The 17,651-nt window shown below is 36.0% G+C and overlaps 1 long non-coding RNA gene across 1 annotated transcript; it reads left to right on the top strand.

The window, feature by feature from the left end:
• Positions 1-4,985: 4,985 nt before the first annotated feature.
• Positions 4,986-16,987, top strand: LOC125253899. Its single transcript, XR_007181564.1, has 3 exons — positions 4,986-5,566; positions 6,634-6,795; positions 16,914-16,987. It is a non-coding gene; the product is annotated as an uncharacterized LOC125253899 (long non-coding RNA).
• The last annotated feature ends 664 nt before the right edge of the window (positions 16,988-17,651 follow it).

Below are 17,651 nucleotides of genomic sequence, written 5' to 3'. Positions count from 1 at the left end.
GAGGGAATATTTTAACGTGAGCGGCAGAGCTTTTGAAGTCCACTTTGATAGAGCATGTCTGAGTTTTAAAGCTGTCTATTCCAGCTCAGAATGCATTAGGTGGCTTTTGTAGGTGATGTCTGATCTCTGTGTTTACTGAATCTTGGGATGTGTGAAACTTTAAACTTAGGTTTTGGCAGTGCATATTTTAATATAATTTTTGAAACCTGCATTGCAGTGTGAATTTCAACCAATCCTCTAAATAACACAAGGCCGTAAACCAGATTTACATGAATCAATATATGGGAAGCCTGATTTATAAAAAGATGCTATATAAGATTTACTAATAAATAAAAGGTTGCTAATTGACTTTTGGGCAAAATATTTTAGAAATACTGTCAAATTTCAATAAGATTTTTTTTTCTTAATTGTTTCATCGTGATAATCAAAAATGATTATTATTATTAATTCCGTTGCAAGCATCATAAAGTGTGTCAATGTACTAATAAACAAAATCTTGTTCAATTATAATATTATCAACTCAATTAGATCCTTTTTTGTCTCCATAGAAGTCATAAAATTGTTAGCAATACATTATCAGTATAAGGCTATATTTTTGCACAATATACCAGGGGTATATTGCAATTATTGTTTAATCTCAAACTAATGTTTGTGAAAAAAAACAATGCATTACAAATAAATCAACATAAGTTCAGCTAAATGTTTTATTGTCCTTCCCACCTAAAATGGTTTTATATGCAAAAGTGATTGTCAAAATTATTTTAATGACTTTGTGAGCATTGTAAAGTATGTAAATATGTAAATATAGTACACTCTAAAAAATGCTGGGTTAAATACAACCCAAGTTGGGTTGAAAATTGACCCATTTAATATTTAACATTAAACCAAACCAGCGGATGGGTTAAATGTTTGCTCAACCTGCTGGACAATTTTATTTAACCCAACTATTGATTAAAAATTACTATATGGCAGGCTTAAAATGAACCCAGTATAGGTTGGATATTAATAATCAGACACATAATTACTAGAGGCAACAATTATAATCAAATGGTGAACATTTATTAATTCAATAAATGTTTATTGTTTAATTATTATTCATTAACATGTTAGCGTTCCAATGTACCGCCCTGTAAAAAAAAATCCCAGTAAAATTTACAGTGAAAAACCGGCAGCTGTGGTTGCCAGAACTTTACCGTAAAAAATACAGTAGCAACGTAAAAAAAAAAAAAATCTGTTAGATTTACGGTAAAATAACGTATTTCATTATTATAATGTTAATTTACCAACCTAATGAAGTACTAATATCTGTTTTGTACCTTTATAATACACTGACAGTCACCAAACACAATGGTGATGAGAGTCACATGATGAATCAAAGTTCATCACAAGCAGCTTTTCCACAAGCTGAGGAGGACAATACTAATATATAGAAGGTGCACACAGTGTCATTCACACACACACACTAAACACCATCATGGTAACATGCATGAAATTTTAAAAATGCAATAAACATTAATTTAACAACATTAGATGTAACATAAAACCCTAATGTACATAACTGATTAGAAAAAAAATGAGAAAAACTAAGAAGAAACAGAGTTATTTCAACGAAAATATATCAAATGTGAAGTGTCACGCAGGGAATTGTGGGAATGTCAATTTACGTTTTTTCACTGTAAATTTTACAATGAATTGTTATTTTTCACTTCCAAAAACTGTGAATTTAACGGTATTTTACCGTAAAATTACATTAAATGTACCGTTAGATCTATTACAGTTATTCACCGTATATAGTACGGAAACTTTCTGTAAACCAATTAACAGTTTTTCAGTGCAGCATTTTTACAGTCTTTTACTGTTAAAATCACGGTCATTTTTTAGTTCAAGAACAGCATGCAATTTACTTTTGGTATGCCTTTTTTAAGCTTTTTAGGAAAATTTTACAGGAATTCTAAGGGGTTAATACATGTTCATTTATTAAACATATTAATAAATGTTAATTTCCAACATATTTTGGGTTCATTCTAAGCAAACAATACAGTAATTTTTAAACAATAGTTGAGTTAAATAAAACTACCCAGCAGGTTGGGCAAACATCTAACCCAACAACCCAATCCATTTTTTAGAGTTGATTATGCTTTTTTTATTAAAATTCATTGAAAATAATTTTACTTCTACCTAAAAAAGTTTAGTTAAATGTTTCATTTTTCTCAAGTCAAAAATATTTTAAGTGATGATAAGATCTATTTTAATGCCTTTACAAGCATTGTAAAGTAAATAAAGTAATATGGTATCATACTCAGTTTTATGAATGTAACAGTCCTATCCTTGGAAAAGATCCCTAAAATTTAACAATGTACATTCTTAAGGAGTCAATTTTATGGTTTTAACACTGGCGTTGTTTTGTAGATTAATAGGATTTGTTTTAGGTCGCCGCTCATTCTTTATTCTTTGGTGTTGAGACTTGGTTATCACCATGAAATACTACTGCGACACTGTGGATGTTTTGAAGATTCTCAAGTTACAGGAGTTTCAGGTAAGCTCCAACCTGACATAATTCTACTTCCTGTGTCACTTTGAGAAGTTCCTGTTATTTTTCCAGAGAGCCGCAGGTAATGAACACATCACTGTCCAAGTGTCTAAATATCTTACGACGTGTCACGCCAACTCACGTTTAGGCGGACGGGGAGTATGAAGGACGCAACATCTCGCATCGCTGGCATTGTGCACTTCCCGCATATCAATTAATATGCAAATCAGTGGCGCTTTACTAGTCTCAAGGCAATCAAGTAGATGCCTCACTGGCTTTTTTTCTTTTCTTTTTATGTCTTTTTGATGTCACACCCAATGAGTTTCAACAGGGCAATTAGGCGTTTTAATGCCTCACTAATATGAAAGATCATGTTGTCGCTCTTGCATAAGCACACATACATGACCTCCTATTGAATTATATAAGGAGCGCTCGTCACTCATAACTGCGCTTTTCATGATAAAGGCCCTCGAGCGATTGCTCACTTTAGCCGTCAGCACTTCTTTTTGCCTCTGGATTCGGCCTTGTCATCAAAAATGTGCTGGGGTTATGCCCTGTTGCCTCACAGGATATCGCCCCCCATTTTCTTGCAACATGTAGATGAGTTGTTAACTCCTTTTACTCACTCTGTTTGACTTTCGCTTCATTTTTTGTTTAATTTCATTTAACGGCAGACCTTTCTCAGTCCGTGGAAATCACAGCCCGAGGTGTATACTTGCCGGGGAGATACATTTTCTGGGTTTTTCTGTAGATATTATTGACAGACATGCACAACAAGAAGTCGACAGTGAGTATCTTGGGACTGTAGCCTGAAGCCATGATGCAAACGCTCTGATGCGGGCTGTTATCGTTATTTATCATCGTTACAGTAAGGGACCATAACTCGCCGCTTGATATGCGTCTCACAGTGTGAAGAAGACAATTTGTGTTCGTTTCTTCGTGTGTGGGTACTTTTGCCCTGGAAGATAGCGAAAGGAATGATGGAAAGAATAGAATTTTAAATAAACAAGAAAAACAAACCGAGGGAACACAACGAAACATGAAAAAGACTAGTTAATTGAAAATTGTGGGGTGCTTTATCTCTGTAGCTGTGGGCGGGATCCTTTTTGAAGTCTCACCTCCTTGGGGAATCGTCTAGTGTTCGGGATTAGACACGCAGCACGTCTCAGTGTGTCTGTGTGTGTGTGGAGTCCCAATCCTGTTGGCACTCTGGCCCGGTAGATGTTATTTCCCATAATCCCTCAGTCACTCGAGTTTACGGCATCAGCGTTTGATTTGCTTTATTTAGAGTCCTTTGTTGGTTATATGCACGTCCTAATTTCACTATATAACATCAATCTGATACGTTTTAAAAGCCAATGCATCTCTCAGCTCTATGTCAGTGCTTCAGGATGCAGATTTTACACTGGACATCCTTTAGCAACCCAACATGGTGCTAAAATTGTTTATGATACAATGGCAAAGAATGACTATGTTTACAGGTCGCCGTGATTTTGCCAAGTAAGACATGTTCCTGGATCAACATATTTTGTTGATCCTGGAACAACATTCCTGTCTGAAAATTTAGTCTTAAAGGATTAGTTCACTTTCAAATTAAAGTTTCCTGATAATTTACTCACCCATATGTCATCCGAGATGTTCATGTCTTTCTTTCTTCAGTCGAAAAGAAATTAAGGTTTTTGATGAAAACATTCCAGGATTTTTCTCCATATATTGGACTTCAATGGAGCCCAAATGGTTTAAAGTCAAAATTACAGTTTAAAGCAATCCCAGATGAGAAATAAGGGTCTTATCTAGAGAAACCATCGCTCATTTTCTAAATTTTTTTTAAAAAATGTATACGTTTTAACCATAAATGCTCATCTTGAACTAGCTCTCTTCTTCTTCTCTATTTGAATTCCAGCAGTGTAGACGCTGCTAAGTGTATTACTGCCTTCCACAGGTTAAAGTTTGAATGAAATTGTCATATACAATATGCTAGTGCAAGTATATAACTTTAACTTTAACCTGTGGAGGGCAGTAATACACTTAGCAGCGTCTACACTGCCGGAATTCCAATAGAGAAGAAGAGAGCTAGATCAAGATGAGCATTTATTGTTAAAACTTGTTAGTTTTTTAGAAAATGAGTGATGGTTTCTCTAGATAAGACCCTTATTCCTTGTCTGGGATTGTGTAGAACATTTTGAAGCTGCAATGAAACTAATTTTGACCTTCAACTGTTTGGGCTCCATTGAAGTCCACTATATGGAGAAAAATCCTGGAATGTTTTCATCAAAAACCTTTTCGACTGAAGAAAGAAAGACATGAACATCTTGGATGACGTGGGGGTGAGTACATTTTAATTTGAAGGTGAACTAATCTTTTAACCCTATTCCTAACCCTAAACCTAATCCTACCCATAACTTATCCCTACAATCAGAGGGGAAAGATGATGTAGAAGCACCAAACCCTGGCTGCAAGTCTAAACTTGATATAAATGGTAAACTTGTCCCTCAAATCTGATTGGTTGATTGAAATGTTGTTCCAGGATCAACAAAGATGTTGATCCAGGAACATGTTGTACTTGGTGCAAATCACATTCACCATGTTTACATGTGCAACAATAATGTGTTTATTTCCAATAAGCAAGGACTTAATCGCATAAATTTAATTTGACATGAGCAAAACTCACTCCCATTCACAAGTTTTCATTTTTCTGATTATTCTCTAAGAATTGTGGTCATTTTACCGCCATTAGCTGTTTACATACCCCATGGCGTGCAGTGCAGTGCTGTTCTGAAATGAGTATGTATTTGATGTATCTTTTAATTATAGAAAGTTCATGAAGACAGAAAAAACATCAGCTCATTTTATCCAAAGGCAAAGTGAGAAGGAGGGAAAAACAACGAGGAAGATGATAGAACCGAGAGATGCTGACAGAGGGAATGAGACTGCCGAGGTGACGAAGAACTGAAGAGGTGATGGGGAGGAGGAGGAGGCGTCAAACAGAAGCGTCAAGATTAGAACCGTGAGAAGGAGAAAAGTTTTGAACGAAAGGTGAAAATGACACGTTAGAGGAAAGGTTTGGGCTGTGCTCAAGAGAATGTTCTGTCAAGTTTTTTATTTTTAACTCAATAAACACTTGATTTAAATGTTTTACTGTGTGATGTTGGTGGAACTCTCTCTTACCCCGTTTCTGGTGGAGATATTTAGCGCCTTTTCAGCTGGAAAAATCAACAAGTTATGCATTTAACATGTCGCTGAAATCTTCTCAAAGATTCAGGAATGATTTCATGAAACTTATTTTTATCTCCTCCCACAGCACACAGCTTCTCCGTGGTCGTGTCACTTGCGTCTTGTACAGTTCTGTGTTCAGACAGGAGGGGGCAGTGTGGAGCTGCGCAGCATATTCCGCTCTTGTTTACATGCTCAAACCTTTGTGATATTTGAGGGAATTTTACCGCATTTCATTGGATTAAATGTTTACATAATGATTTATAGTGTTTAAGAATCACGTTAACTTTTAAAATAAAATGCTATTTAAAAGATGGGAAATTGAAAATGGGATTTCCTTAATATATCACTTGTTTCTAGATAAGATTAATAAAGAGAGATCAACTAGATATAGGGTTTTATTTAAATCTGTTTAAGCAAAAGAAAATATCCTAGTATCACATCACCCTTCAGGTTCAGGAGAGTCTCGACATCTCAAATTGTGTTCAGATTTGCCAAGACACAAACATCTGCAAATGTTAGTAAATGTTAATAACCCTGGCCTGTAGACAAAATTCAAAAATCTCACTATGAACTCCCATTAAAATTAACCCAATATTAAATGATCTAAGATGCTATCTCAGATGACTATCTATAATATAGCTCCCTTGTTGTATGACAAAAATTGTCTTGTACCTGTTTTCTCTAATGTATTTTAGGAACATCAGAGACAAAGTTGATACTTAAAAGAAACAGAATTTCTTAATTTTCCTCTGGGAATATGAGCGATAACACAGAAGACTGTAACTTGATAGTTCTCTTGACTCTTATTCTTGTCTAACACTAACTGAATCTTTGACTGAAACACTGAGGGATCTTGTAGTCCATAATGCTCTTGCTTCTCCTTTAAGGTCATTTGTGGGGTTTCAAGCTCTGCAGTTACGTGTTGGCTGGAGGACGCAAGTCAAAAGGTCAGCCAATTTACCTGTTGTCATGGCAGCACAGGTTTTAACCGCGGCGCTGGACGAGAGGCAGACACTACAGGCATGGAAGGTCGGAGGTCATTGATACAGGTGAGATGTTCTGCGATGCCACATACTAAATGCATACTAAATTTCTATTTTAAATAGCATTCAGGTATTATTATGCATGTTTTTTATGATCTAATATTAATTGGGAATACCTGTAATGAAAAATATGGTTCATTTAATTAACATCAACAAAAAAAGTAATGTAAAAATCGTGAAAAATTTGTGTTTTTGGCCATTAGCAGGGAGTCGACATCTTATCATCTAAACAGAACTGTGTGTGTTTGTGTCTTTCTTAGTTTCTCTGAACATTTGTTATCTGTGTGTCAGTGTCTGACAGCATCTTCATCTTTCATTTTGCTCTCATACTGATGGAACAAAGTTGTTTGTTGTTGGTTATATCACTTTTATTGTCGAGACACAGTTAACAGGGTTGTAGGAAGAATAACAGGTAGAGAAGCAGATGCGACAGCGAGAGTGAAAATGTTTGTTTGGGCTTGTCTTTTGCCTGTGGTTCTCAAGGCACATGCACACACACACATACATACACACACATTTGTTTTGCTATACGTGTGAGGACTTCCATAGACGTAATGGTTTTTATACTGTACAAACTGTATATTCTGTCCCTTTACACTAACCCTACCCCTAACACCTACCCATCACAGAAAACTTTCTGCATTTTTACATTTTCAAAGAAACACATTTTATTATGTTTATTTATCAATTTTCCTTGTGAGGACCTCACAAAGTCCTCACAAAAGTAGGGAATCTCAGGTTTTACTATCCTTATGGGGGACATTTGGTCCTCACAAGTATTGCTAAACATGCCCACACACACACACACATGTTTGTTTTTGTGAATTGAGGGGACATTCCATAGGTGTAATGGTTTTGATACTGTACAAACCATATTTTCTATCGCCCTACACTACCCCTACACCTAAACCTATCCATCACAGAAAACTCTGCACATTTTTACTTTCTCAAAAAAAAAAATGCATTCTGTATGATTTATAAGCCTTTTGAAAAACGGGGACATGGGGTAATGTCCTCATAAGTCACCCTCTCCTTATAATACCTTTGTCATACCCATGTCATTATTGAGTCATCTCACCTTCTTCTCCAAACACACAGAATTTCTTGCTTTGTTGTCTCGCACTGTTTTTCCCTCCTTTTCAATATAGCCGTTACTTCTACTGGAGTGGTTGATGTGAAAATGAAAATTATCATTATTTATACTCAATATAATGTTGTATGATGTAAAGATATGATGATGCAGACTTCCCTTATGTAAAGGCTGCATTTATTTGATCAAAATTACATTAAAAACAGTGTTATTAAAATTTAAACTAGTTGTTTTCTATTTTAATATATTTTTAAAAATATAATGATTGCAAATTTTTGGCATCATTACTCCGGTCTTCAGTGTCACATGATCCTTCAGAAATCCTTGCTAATTTGCTGCTCAAGAAATATTTCTTATTATTATCAATACTAAAAACAGTTGTTCTGCCTCATGTCTTTTTGTGGAAACCGTGATACTTTAAAAAAAAAGTATATATTTTTTTCAGGATATTGTTTTTTTTTTGGTATTCTTTGATGAATAGAAAGCTCAAAAGAGCAGCATTTATTGGAAATAAGTCACAAAAATAAATATTTGATATATTTATGGTAGAAAATTTACAAAATATCTTCATGGAACATGATCTTTACTTAATATCCTAATGATTTTTGGCATAAAAGAAAAATCTATCATTTTGACCCATACAATGTATTGTTGGCTATTGCTACAAATGTACCCGTGCGACTTATGACTGGTTTTGTGGTCCAGGGTCACAAATAAAATGTATAGACAAAATGTATACTATATATTTGAAGACTTCAGATGCAAAAGCCTCTAAGTGCCATCTGAAATTTTCTTCTAAAATGAGCATTTTTATCAAGTTTGTATGTTTAGGTTCAGTAATTTCACTTTAATGGCAATTAATAGGTCATTTTCATTGCCATTAAAATGAAATAACTGAACTTAAACATACGATCTTGATAAAAATGCTCATTTTAGAAGAAAATTTCAGATGGCACTTAGAGACTTTTTCATCTGAAGTCTTCATTTGTAAATAAAATGTTTGAGTTTAGATGGATAGAGATAAAATTGTAGCTGTATTCACCATTTTATTGTGTGTTGCTTCACCACATTGGACATTTCCATTGCAACATCTTTCTTGATTATAATGGGAAATTTTGTTTTGCTAGACTTCTAGAACTAGTAGTTCTTGTTCTGAGTACCATTATTATACAGTTAATTATAGCGTTTGATGACCAGCAGGTTTTAGGGCCCACAGTGTGGAGGTGATTTTTCCAACACCCGGTTGGTGGAAAAGTGTCTGGGGTGGACGGGTGGCGTGTGCCACAGCAATGGTGCTCCTCGCAGGCATAAACGCCTCTCATCTCTCATTCTGCCCATGTCCTGCAGTCCTCCTCTGCCCTATGGCCCTCTTGTCTCTCTCGTCCTCATTTTCTGGAAGATATAACCAGCAGGAGGTGTTTGAAGAGGCTTCATCTGTTTCACCAGTGTTATTTGGCATCTTAACATAATGTGCTTGTCTCTGTCCAAGACTCATCAAAGAGAAAATCAAAACAGCTCGCTTTTATCTCTGTCCGGGTGTCTCAGAAAGACACAAAACAGTTTGCGTTTATGTAAATGAAAGTCTGTCTGTCTGTCTGTCTGTGTGTACGTCTATGCGTCTGTGTTGAACGCTCACGCTCATCAAAGACGATCTCAAACAAATTCACCCGGGCACTGAAAAAGAATCTGAGAATGATAAAAGCTTCATTAGTATCTGCTCTTGTTTTATCAAAGCTTGCTGTGTGTTTGTGTGTTCACTTCCTCCCTGTGATGCTGAAATGCATGTTGCCTTCCTCTAAAGGAAACAATACATATTCTACGGCGTAATGAACTCCGGTTCAACTCCACGAATACACAGAAACACGCACGCTGGGTTTAATAATGCAAGTTATCTCAGACTACACAGTCTTTCCAGGAGGCAAAAACATTTTTGCTCAATGGTTTTTTTTTCCCAAAGACAACGTGGACTGTTGAAAATATTATTCTGGGCTGCGTTTCCCATACAACGACGTAACTCACTGCTTCCCTACCATATAGGATACATCGTTGAACAAATCAACTAGCTAGTCACGACTGTTTCCCGAAACCATATTGTCGCAAACCTGTCGTTCAGCTATGTTGGTGAATGATGTCATGCTGGTGGTGGAGTAATTACGGTGGCCGAGAGAGCTCAACACGCTGCAACTGAAGAAAACACATGCAAATAGAAAAAACACCAGCAAATAATGAAAACATCTTCATCAGTTTGACAAAACATGTGTTGCAAAAGTTCACAATGCACCCAAATACAAAAACGCACTGCAAGTATTCACAACACAACCAAATACAGAAATGTGCTGCAAATACTCACAACAACCAAATACAGAAACATGCTGCAAAAGTTCATAACACAACCAAATACAGAAACGCTCTGCAAATACTCACAACACAACCAAATACAGAAACGCTCTGCAAATACTCACAACACAACCAAATACAGAAATGTGCTGCAAATACTCACAACAACCAAATACAGAAACGCGCTGCAAAAGTTCATAACACAACCAAATACAGAAACGCTCTGCAAATACTCACAACACAACCAAATACAGAAATGCTCTGCAGATACTCACAACACAACCAAATACAGAAATGTGCTGCAAATACTCACAACACAACCAAATACAGAAACGCGTTGCAAAAGTTCATAACACAACCAAATACAGAAACGCTCTGCAAATATTCACAACACAACCAAATACAGAAATGCTCTGCAAATACTCACAACACAACCAAATACAGAAATGCTCTGCAGATACTCACAACACAACCAAATACAGAAATGTGCTGCAAATACTCACAACAACCAAATACAGAAACATGCTGCAAAAGTTCATAACACAACCAAATACAGAAACGCTCTGCAAATACTCACAACACAACCAAATACAGAAATGCTCTGCAAATACTCACAACACAACCAAATACAGAAATGTGCTGCAAATACTCACAACAACCAAATACAGAAACGCGCTGCAAAAGTTCATAACACAACCAAATACAGAAACGCTCTGCAAATACTCACAACACAACCAAATACAGAAATGCTCTGCAGATACTCACAACACAACCAAATACAGAAATGTGCTGCAAATACTCACAACACAACCAAATACAGAAACGCGTTGCAAAAGTTCATAACACAACCAAATACAGAAACGCTCTGCAAATATTCACAACACAACCAAATACAGAAATGCTCTGCAAATACTCACAACACAACCAAATACAGAAATGCTCTGCAGATACTCACAACACAACCAAATACAGAAATGTGCTGCAAATACTCACAACAACCAAATACAGAAACATGCTGCAAAAGTTCATAACACAACCAAATACAGAAACGCTCTGCAAATACTCACAACACAACCAAATACAGAAACGCTCTGCAAATACTCACAACACAACCAAATACAGAAATGCTCTGCAAATACTCACAACACAACCAAATACAGAAACGCGCTGCAAAAGTTCATAACACAACCAAATACAGAAACGCTCTGCAAATACTCACAACACAACCAAATACAGAAATGCTCTGCAGATACTCACAACACAACCAAATACAGAAATGTGCTGCAAATACTCACAACACAACCAAATACAGAAACGCGTTGCAAAAGTTCATAACACAACCAAATACAGAAACGCTCTGCAAATATTCACAACACAACCAAATACAGAAATGCTCTGCAAATACTCACAACACAACCAAATACAGAAACGCTCTGCAAATACTCACAACACAACCAAATACAGAAATGTGCTGCAAAAGTTCACAACACAACCAAATACAGAAATGCTCTGCAAATACTCACAACACAACCAAATACAGAAACGCTCTGCAAATACTCACAACACAACCAAATGCGGAAATGCTCTGCAGATACTCACAACACAACCAAATACAGAAATGTGCTGCAAAAGTTCACAACACAACCAAATACAGAAATGCTCTGCAAATACTCACAACACAACCAAATACAGAAACACTCTGCAAAAGTTCACAACACAACCAAATACAGAAACGAGCTGCAAAAGTTCACAACACAACCAAATACAGAAATGCTCTGCAAATACTCACAACACAACCAAATACAGAAACGCGCTGCAAAAGTTCATAACACAACCAAATACAGAAACGCTCTGCAAATACTCACAACACAACCAAATACAGAAATGCTCTGCAAATACTCACAACACAACCAAATACAGAAACACGCTGCAAAAGTTCATAACACAACCAAATACAGAAACGCTCTGCAAATACTCACAACACAACCAAATACAGAAATGCTCTGCAGATACTCACAACACAACCAAATACAGAAATGTGCTGCAAATACTCACAACAACCAAATACAGAAACGTGCTGCAAAAGTTCATAACACAACCAAATACAGAAACGCTCTGCAAATACTCACAACACAACCAAATACAGAAACGCTCTGCAAATACTCACAACACAACCAAATACAGAAATGCTCTGCAAATACTCACAACACAACCAAATACAGAAACGCGCTGCAAAAGTTCATAACACAACCAAATACAGAAACGCTCTGCAAATACTCACAACACAACCAAATACAGAAATGCTCTGCAAATACTCACAACACAACCAAATACAGAAACGCGTTGCAAAAGTTCATAACACAACCAAATACAGAAACGCTCTGCAAATATTCACAACACAACCAAATACAGAAATGCTCTGCAAATACTCACAACACAACCAAATACAGAAATGCTCTGCAGATACTCACAACACAACCAAATACAGAAATGTGCTGCAAATACTCACAACAACCAAATACAGAAACATGCTGCAAAAGTTCATAACACAACCAAATACAGAAACGCTCTGCAAATACTCACAACACAACCAAATACAGAAACGCTCTGCAAATACTCACAACACAACCAAATACAGAAATGCTCTGCAAATACTCACAACACAACCAAATACAGAAACGCGCTGCAAAAGTTCATAACACAACCAAATACAGAAACGCTCTGCAAATACTCACAACACAACCAAATACAGAAATGCTCTGCAGATACTCACAACACAACCAAATACAGAAATGTGCTGCAAATACTCACAACACAACCAAATACAGAAACGCGTTGCAAAAGTTCATAACACAACCAAATACAGAAACGCTCTGCAAATATTCACAACACAACCAAATACAGAAATGCTCTGCAAATACTCACAACACAACCAAATACAGAAACGCTCTGCAAATACTCACAACACAACCAAATACAGAAATGTGCTGCAAAAGTTCACAACACAACCAAATACAGAAATGCTCTGCAAATACTCACAACACAACCAAATACAGAAACGCTCTGCAAATACTCACAACACAACCAAATGCGGAAATGCTCTGCAGATACTCACAACACAACCAAATACAGAAATGTGCTGCAAAAGTTCACAACACAACCAAATACAGAAATGCTCTGCAAATACTCACAACACAACCAAATACAGAAACACTCTGCAAAAGTTCACAACACAACCAAATACAGAACGAGCTGCAAAAGTTCACAACACAACCAAATACAGAAATGCTCTGCAAATACTCACAACACAACCAAATACAGAAACGCGCTGCAAAAGTTCATAACACAACCAAATACAGAAACGCTCTGCAAATACTCACAACACAACCAAATACAGAAATGCTCTGCAAATACTCACAACACAACCAAATACAGAAACACGCTGCAAAAGTTCATAACACAACCAAATACAGAAACGCTCTGCAAATACTCACAACACAACCAAATACAGAAATGCTCTGCAGATACTCACAACACAACCAAATACAGAAATGTGCTGCAAATACTCACAACAACCAAATACAGAAACGTGCTGCAAAAGTTCATAACACAACCAAATACAGAAACGCTCTGCAAATACTCACAACACAACCAAATACAGAAACGCTCTGCAAATACTCACAACACAACCAAATACAGAAATGCTCTGCAAATACTCACAACACAACCAAATACAGAAACGCGCTGCAAAAGTTCATAACACAACCAAATACAGAAACGCTCTGCAAATACTCACAAACACAACCAAATACAGAAATGCTCTGCAGATACTCACAACACAACCAAATACAGAAATGTGCTGCAAATACTCACAACACAACCAAATACAGAAACGCGTTGCAAAAGTTCATAACACAACCAAATACAGAAACGCTCTGCAAATATTCACAACACAACCAAATACAGAAATGCTCTGCAAATACTCACAACACAACCAAATACAGAAACGCTCTGCAAATACTCACAACACAACCAAATACAGAAACGCTCTGCAAATACTCACAACACAACCAAATACAGAAATGTGCTGCAAAAGTTCACAACACAACCAAATACAGAAATGCTCTGCAAATACTCACAACACAACCAAATACAGAAACGCTCTGCAAATACTCACAACACAACCAAATGCGGAAATGCTCTGCAGATACTCACAACACAAGCAAATATAGAAATGTGCTGCAAAAGTTCACAACACAACCAAATACAGAAATGCTCTGCAAATACTTACAACACAACCAAATACAGAAACGAGCTGCAAAAGTTCACAACACAACCAAATACAGAAATGCTCTGCAAATACTCACAACACAACCAAATACAGAAACACTCTGCAAAAGTTCACAACACAACCAAATACAGAAACGAGCTGCAAAAGTTCACAACACAACCAAATACAGAAATGCTCTGCAAATACTCACAACACAACCAAATACAGAAACGCGCTGCAAAAGTTCATAACACAACCAAATACAGAAACGCTCTGCAAATACTCACAACACAACCAAATACAGAAATGCTCTGCAAATACTCACAACACAACCAAATACAGAAACACGCTGCAAAAGTTCATAACACAACCAAATACAGAAACGCTCTGCAAATACTCACAACACAACCAAATACAGAAACGCTCTGCAAATACTCACAACACAACCAAATACAGAAACGCTCTGCAAATACTCACAACACAACCAAATACAGAAATGCTCTGCAAATACTCACAACACAACCAAATACAGAAACGCGCTGCAAAAGTTCATAACACAACCAAATACAGAAACGCTCTGCAAATACTCACAACACAACCAAATACAGAAATGCTCTGCAGATACTCACAACACAACCAAATACAGAAATGTGCTGCAAATACTCACAACACAACCAAATACAGAAACGCGTTGCAAAAGTTCATAACACAACCAAATACAGAAACGCTCTGCAAATATTCACAACACAACCAAATACAGAAACACTCTGCAAATACTCACAACACAACCAAATACAGAAACACGCTGCAAAAGTTCATAACACAACCAAATACAGAAACGCTCTGCAGATACTCACAACAAAACCAAATTCAGAAACGCGCTGCAAAAGTTCATAACACAACCAAGTACAGAAACGCTCTGCAAATAGCATAGACTAAGCCCGGCAATGCTCGTTTGAATGATGGTTTCGGGAAACACCACATCGTTGAACTATGTTAGTAATGACAGAACTTGCGATGTTAGTTGGCTAATGATGCTTTTGAGAAACGCACAACTGATTGGCCAATTGACCCTTCGCCAGGAGCTTGATTGACAGGCGATCTAACCAGTCATAATGCCGAATCCACCATTTTGTGGAGTTAGCAGATTAATGTAGGTGGACTTAAACTTGAAAAATGTTGTGTACTGATGTTTTTCTGTGACTGAAACAACATTCCTTATGATGTTTATTTGATGCTATAAATTAACTAGTAGGAAGAGATGATCGGTTCACGAGCTGCTTGAACAGAGGCACTACAGCGATCTGTCATGACACATTAAAGAGCCACAAAACGGTATTTATTGTTTAAATTTCTTTTAAAAATGACAAAATTTGAAATTTGAGACTTTGTTTCATATCAAAAGTATATTTCACTGTGTGAGAAAATTATGTGTGGCAAGAGATCGGCATGGCTTGTTGGACATAGCAACAGTAACTAAAGGGGGCGGGTCTTTGCGAACGGTCAATTGCGAAATTCTGCAGGATAATATTATAGCACAGTGACAACTAAACTCCTATACTCTTTCTTCTGTGCATAATAAAAAGTCAAATTTAAATTTTTTTATTTATTGTTTTATTTTGCCTCATTTTTATTGTATTTATTATTTATTACTATTTTTTGTTTTTATTTTAGTTTTCACTTTGCTTGTTTTTGTTTTAGTTTATGTTGTATTTTTTCTTATTTATATTTTTTTTAAATTTTATTATTGTTTTTTGTTTATTTTATTTTATGTTTTATTTATTATTTTTGTTTTAATTTAGTTTTAATTTGATTTTTTTTGCTTTGCTTGCATATGTTATTTGTTTTGTTTATTTTATGTTATGTTTTTGTTGTTATATTTTATGTTATGTTTTGTATGTTATGTTGTTGCTTTAGTTTTATTTTGTAATTAGTTGTTTTGTAAGTAGACCTGCATCATGATGATACCAGGTTTTGCCCACTCACAACCACTTACATTTTCTTCATAAAATCTAGTTTTAACAGTTGTGTGTGTGTGTGTGTGTATGTATTTATATTTTATAAATGAATGAGGCGTATATGTACACTAGTATTTTGAAAGCCATTGAAGAGTAGAAAGAATGCACCAGGGTTCAGTTTGTCCTGCAATTGAAAACTTCACAGAACACTGAGGGGACAATTAGAGGGTGATAAAGTGGAGATTTTGTGTGTGCGTGCTTCTGAAAGAGGGGACGCACTGCAGTGTGAACGGAGCATAACTAACAAGCTATTTGAAACATTCCTCCTGTCTGGATTATACTGATGCTCAAATTAAATTATGTTTACTGGAGCGTCCCAGGCGTGGATGGCGGTGCAGTGAATCTGCATAAGAGAGAAGCCACTTCTCCTCATCAATATTCAAATTCACTGACTTTTTCTCTCACACAGACGCGGCTGCGACAGCGACGCTCGCGGCCAAGCACACGTCAAGATTGTGGCTGCGCTCTGTAGTGAGTTTTTTCCACAAATGCACACATTTTTTCACTGCAAGTGTTTGTTGACTTTACTGTATGTCAAACTACATGATTATGTTCGCAGAAAACGCACTGTCCATATGTATTTCTAGCTTTTCTAAGTTTCATAACTAAATTTCAGATCCATGAGGGCATGAAAAAAACAAAAGCAATGCTCAAAGTCTGAACTATTAAAGGAATTGTTCAGCCAAAAATGAAAATTATGCCATCGTTCATGTCATTCTAACCCCGGTGATTTTCTTTTTTCAATTTCAATATAATGTAAGTGAACAACTGAAGCAAAAAAAGGACATAAAAGTAGCCCATACTAATATATTTATCAAAAGTTTGGGATTGGTAAGATTCTTAATGTTTTTGAAAGAAGTCTCTTATGTTTACCAAAGTAATTTATTTCAATAAAAATAAAGTAAAAACAGTAATATTGTGAAATATTATTACAATTTAAAATAACTGTTTTCTATTGTAATACATTTTAAAATGTAATTTATTCCTGTGATGCAAAGCTGAATTTTCAGCATAAATTTTTCTTAAAGGGATAGTTCACCCTAAAATGAAAATTATCCTATAATTTACTCACCCTCAAGCCATTCTAGGTATATAAGTCTTTGTTCTTTCAGCCACACACAATCGGAGTTATATTAAAAAATATCCT

This window comes from Megalobrama amblycephala, linkage group LG19 (genome assembly GCF_018812025.1).
Source record: "Megalobrama amblycephala isolate DHTTF-2021 linkage group LG19, ASM1881202v1, whole genome shotgun sequence".
Taxonomy (NCBI): domain Eukaryota; kingdom Metazoa; phylum Chordata; class Actinopteri; order Cypriniformes; family Xenocyprididae; genus Megalobrama; species Megalobrama amblycephala.
The sequence above is the reverse complement of the archived record's forward strand: the minus strand, read 5'-3'. Positions and strand labels throughout refer to the sequence as shown.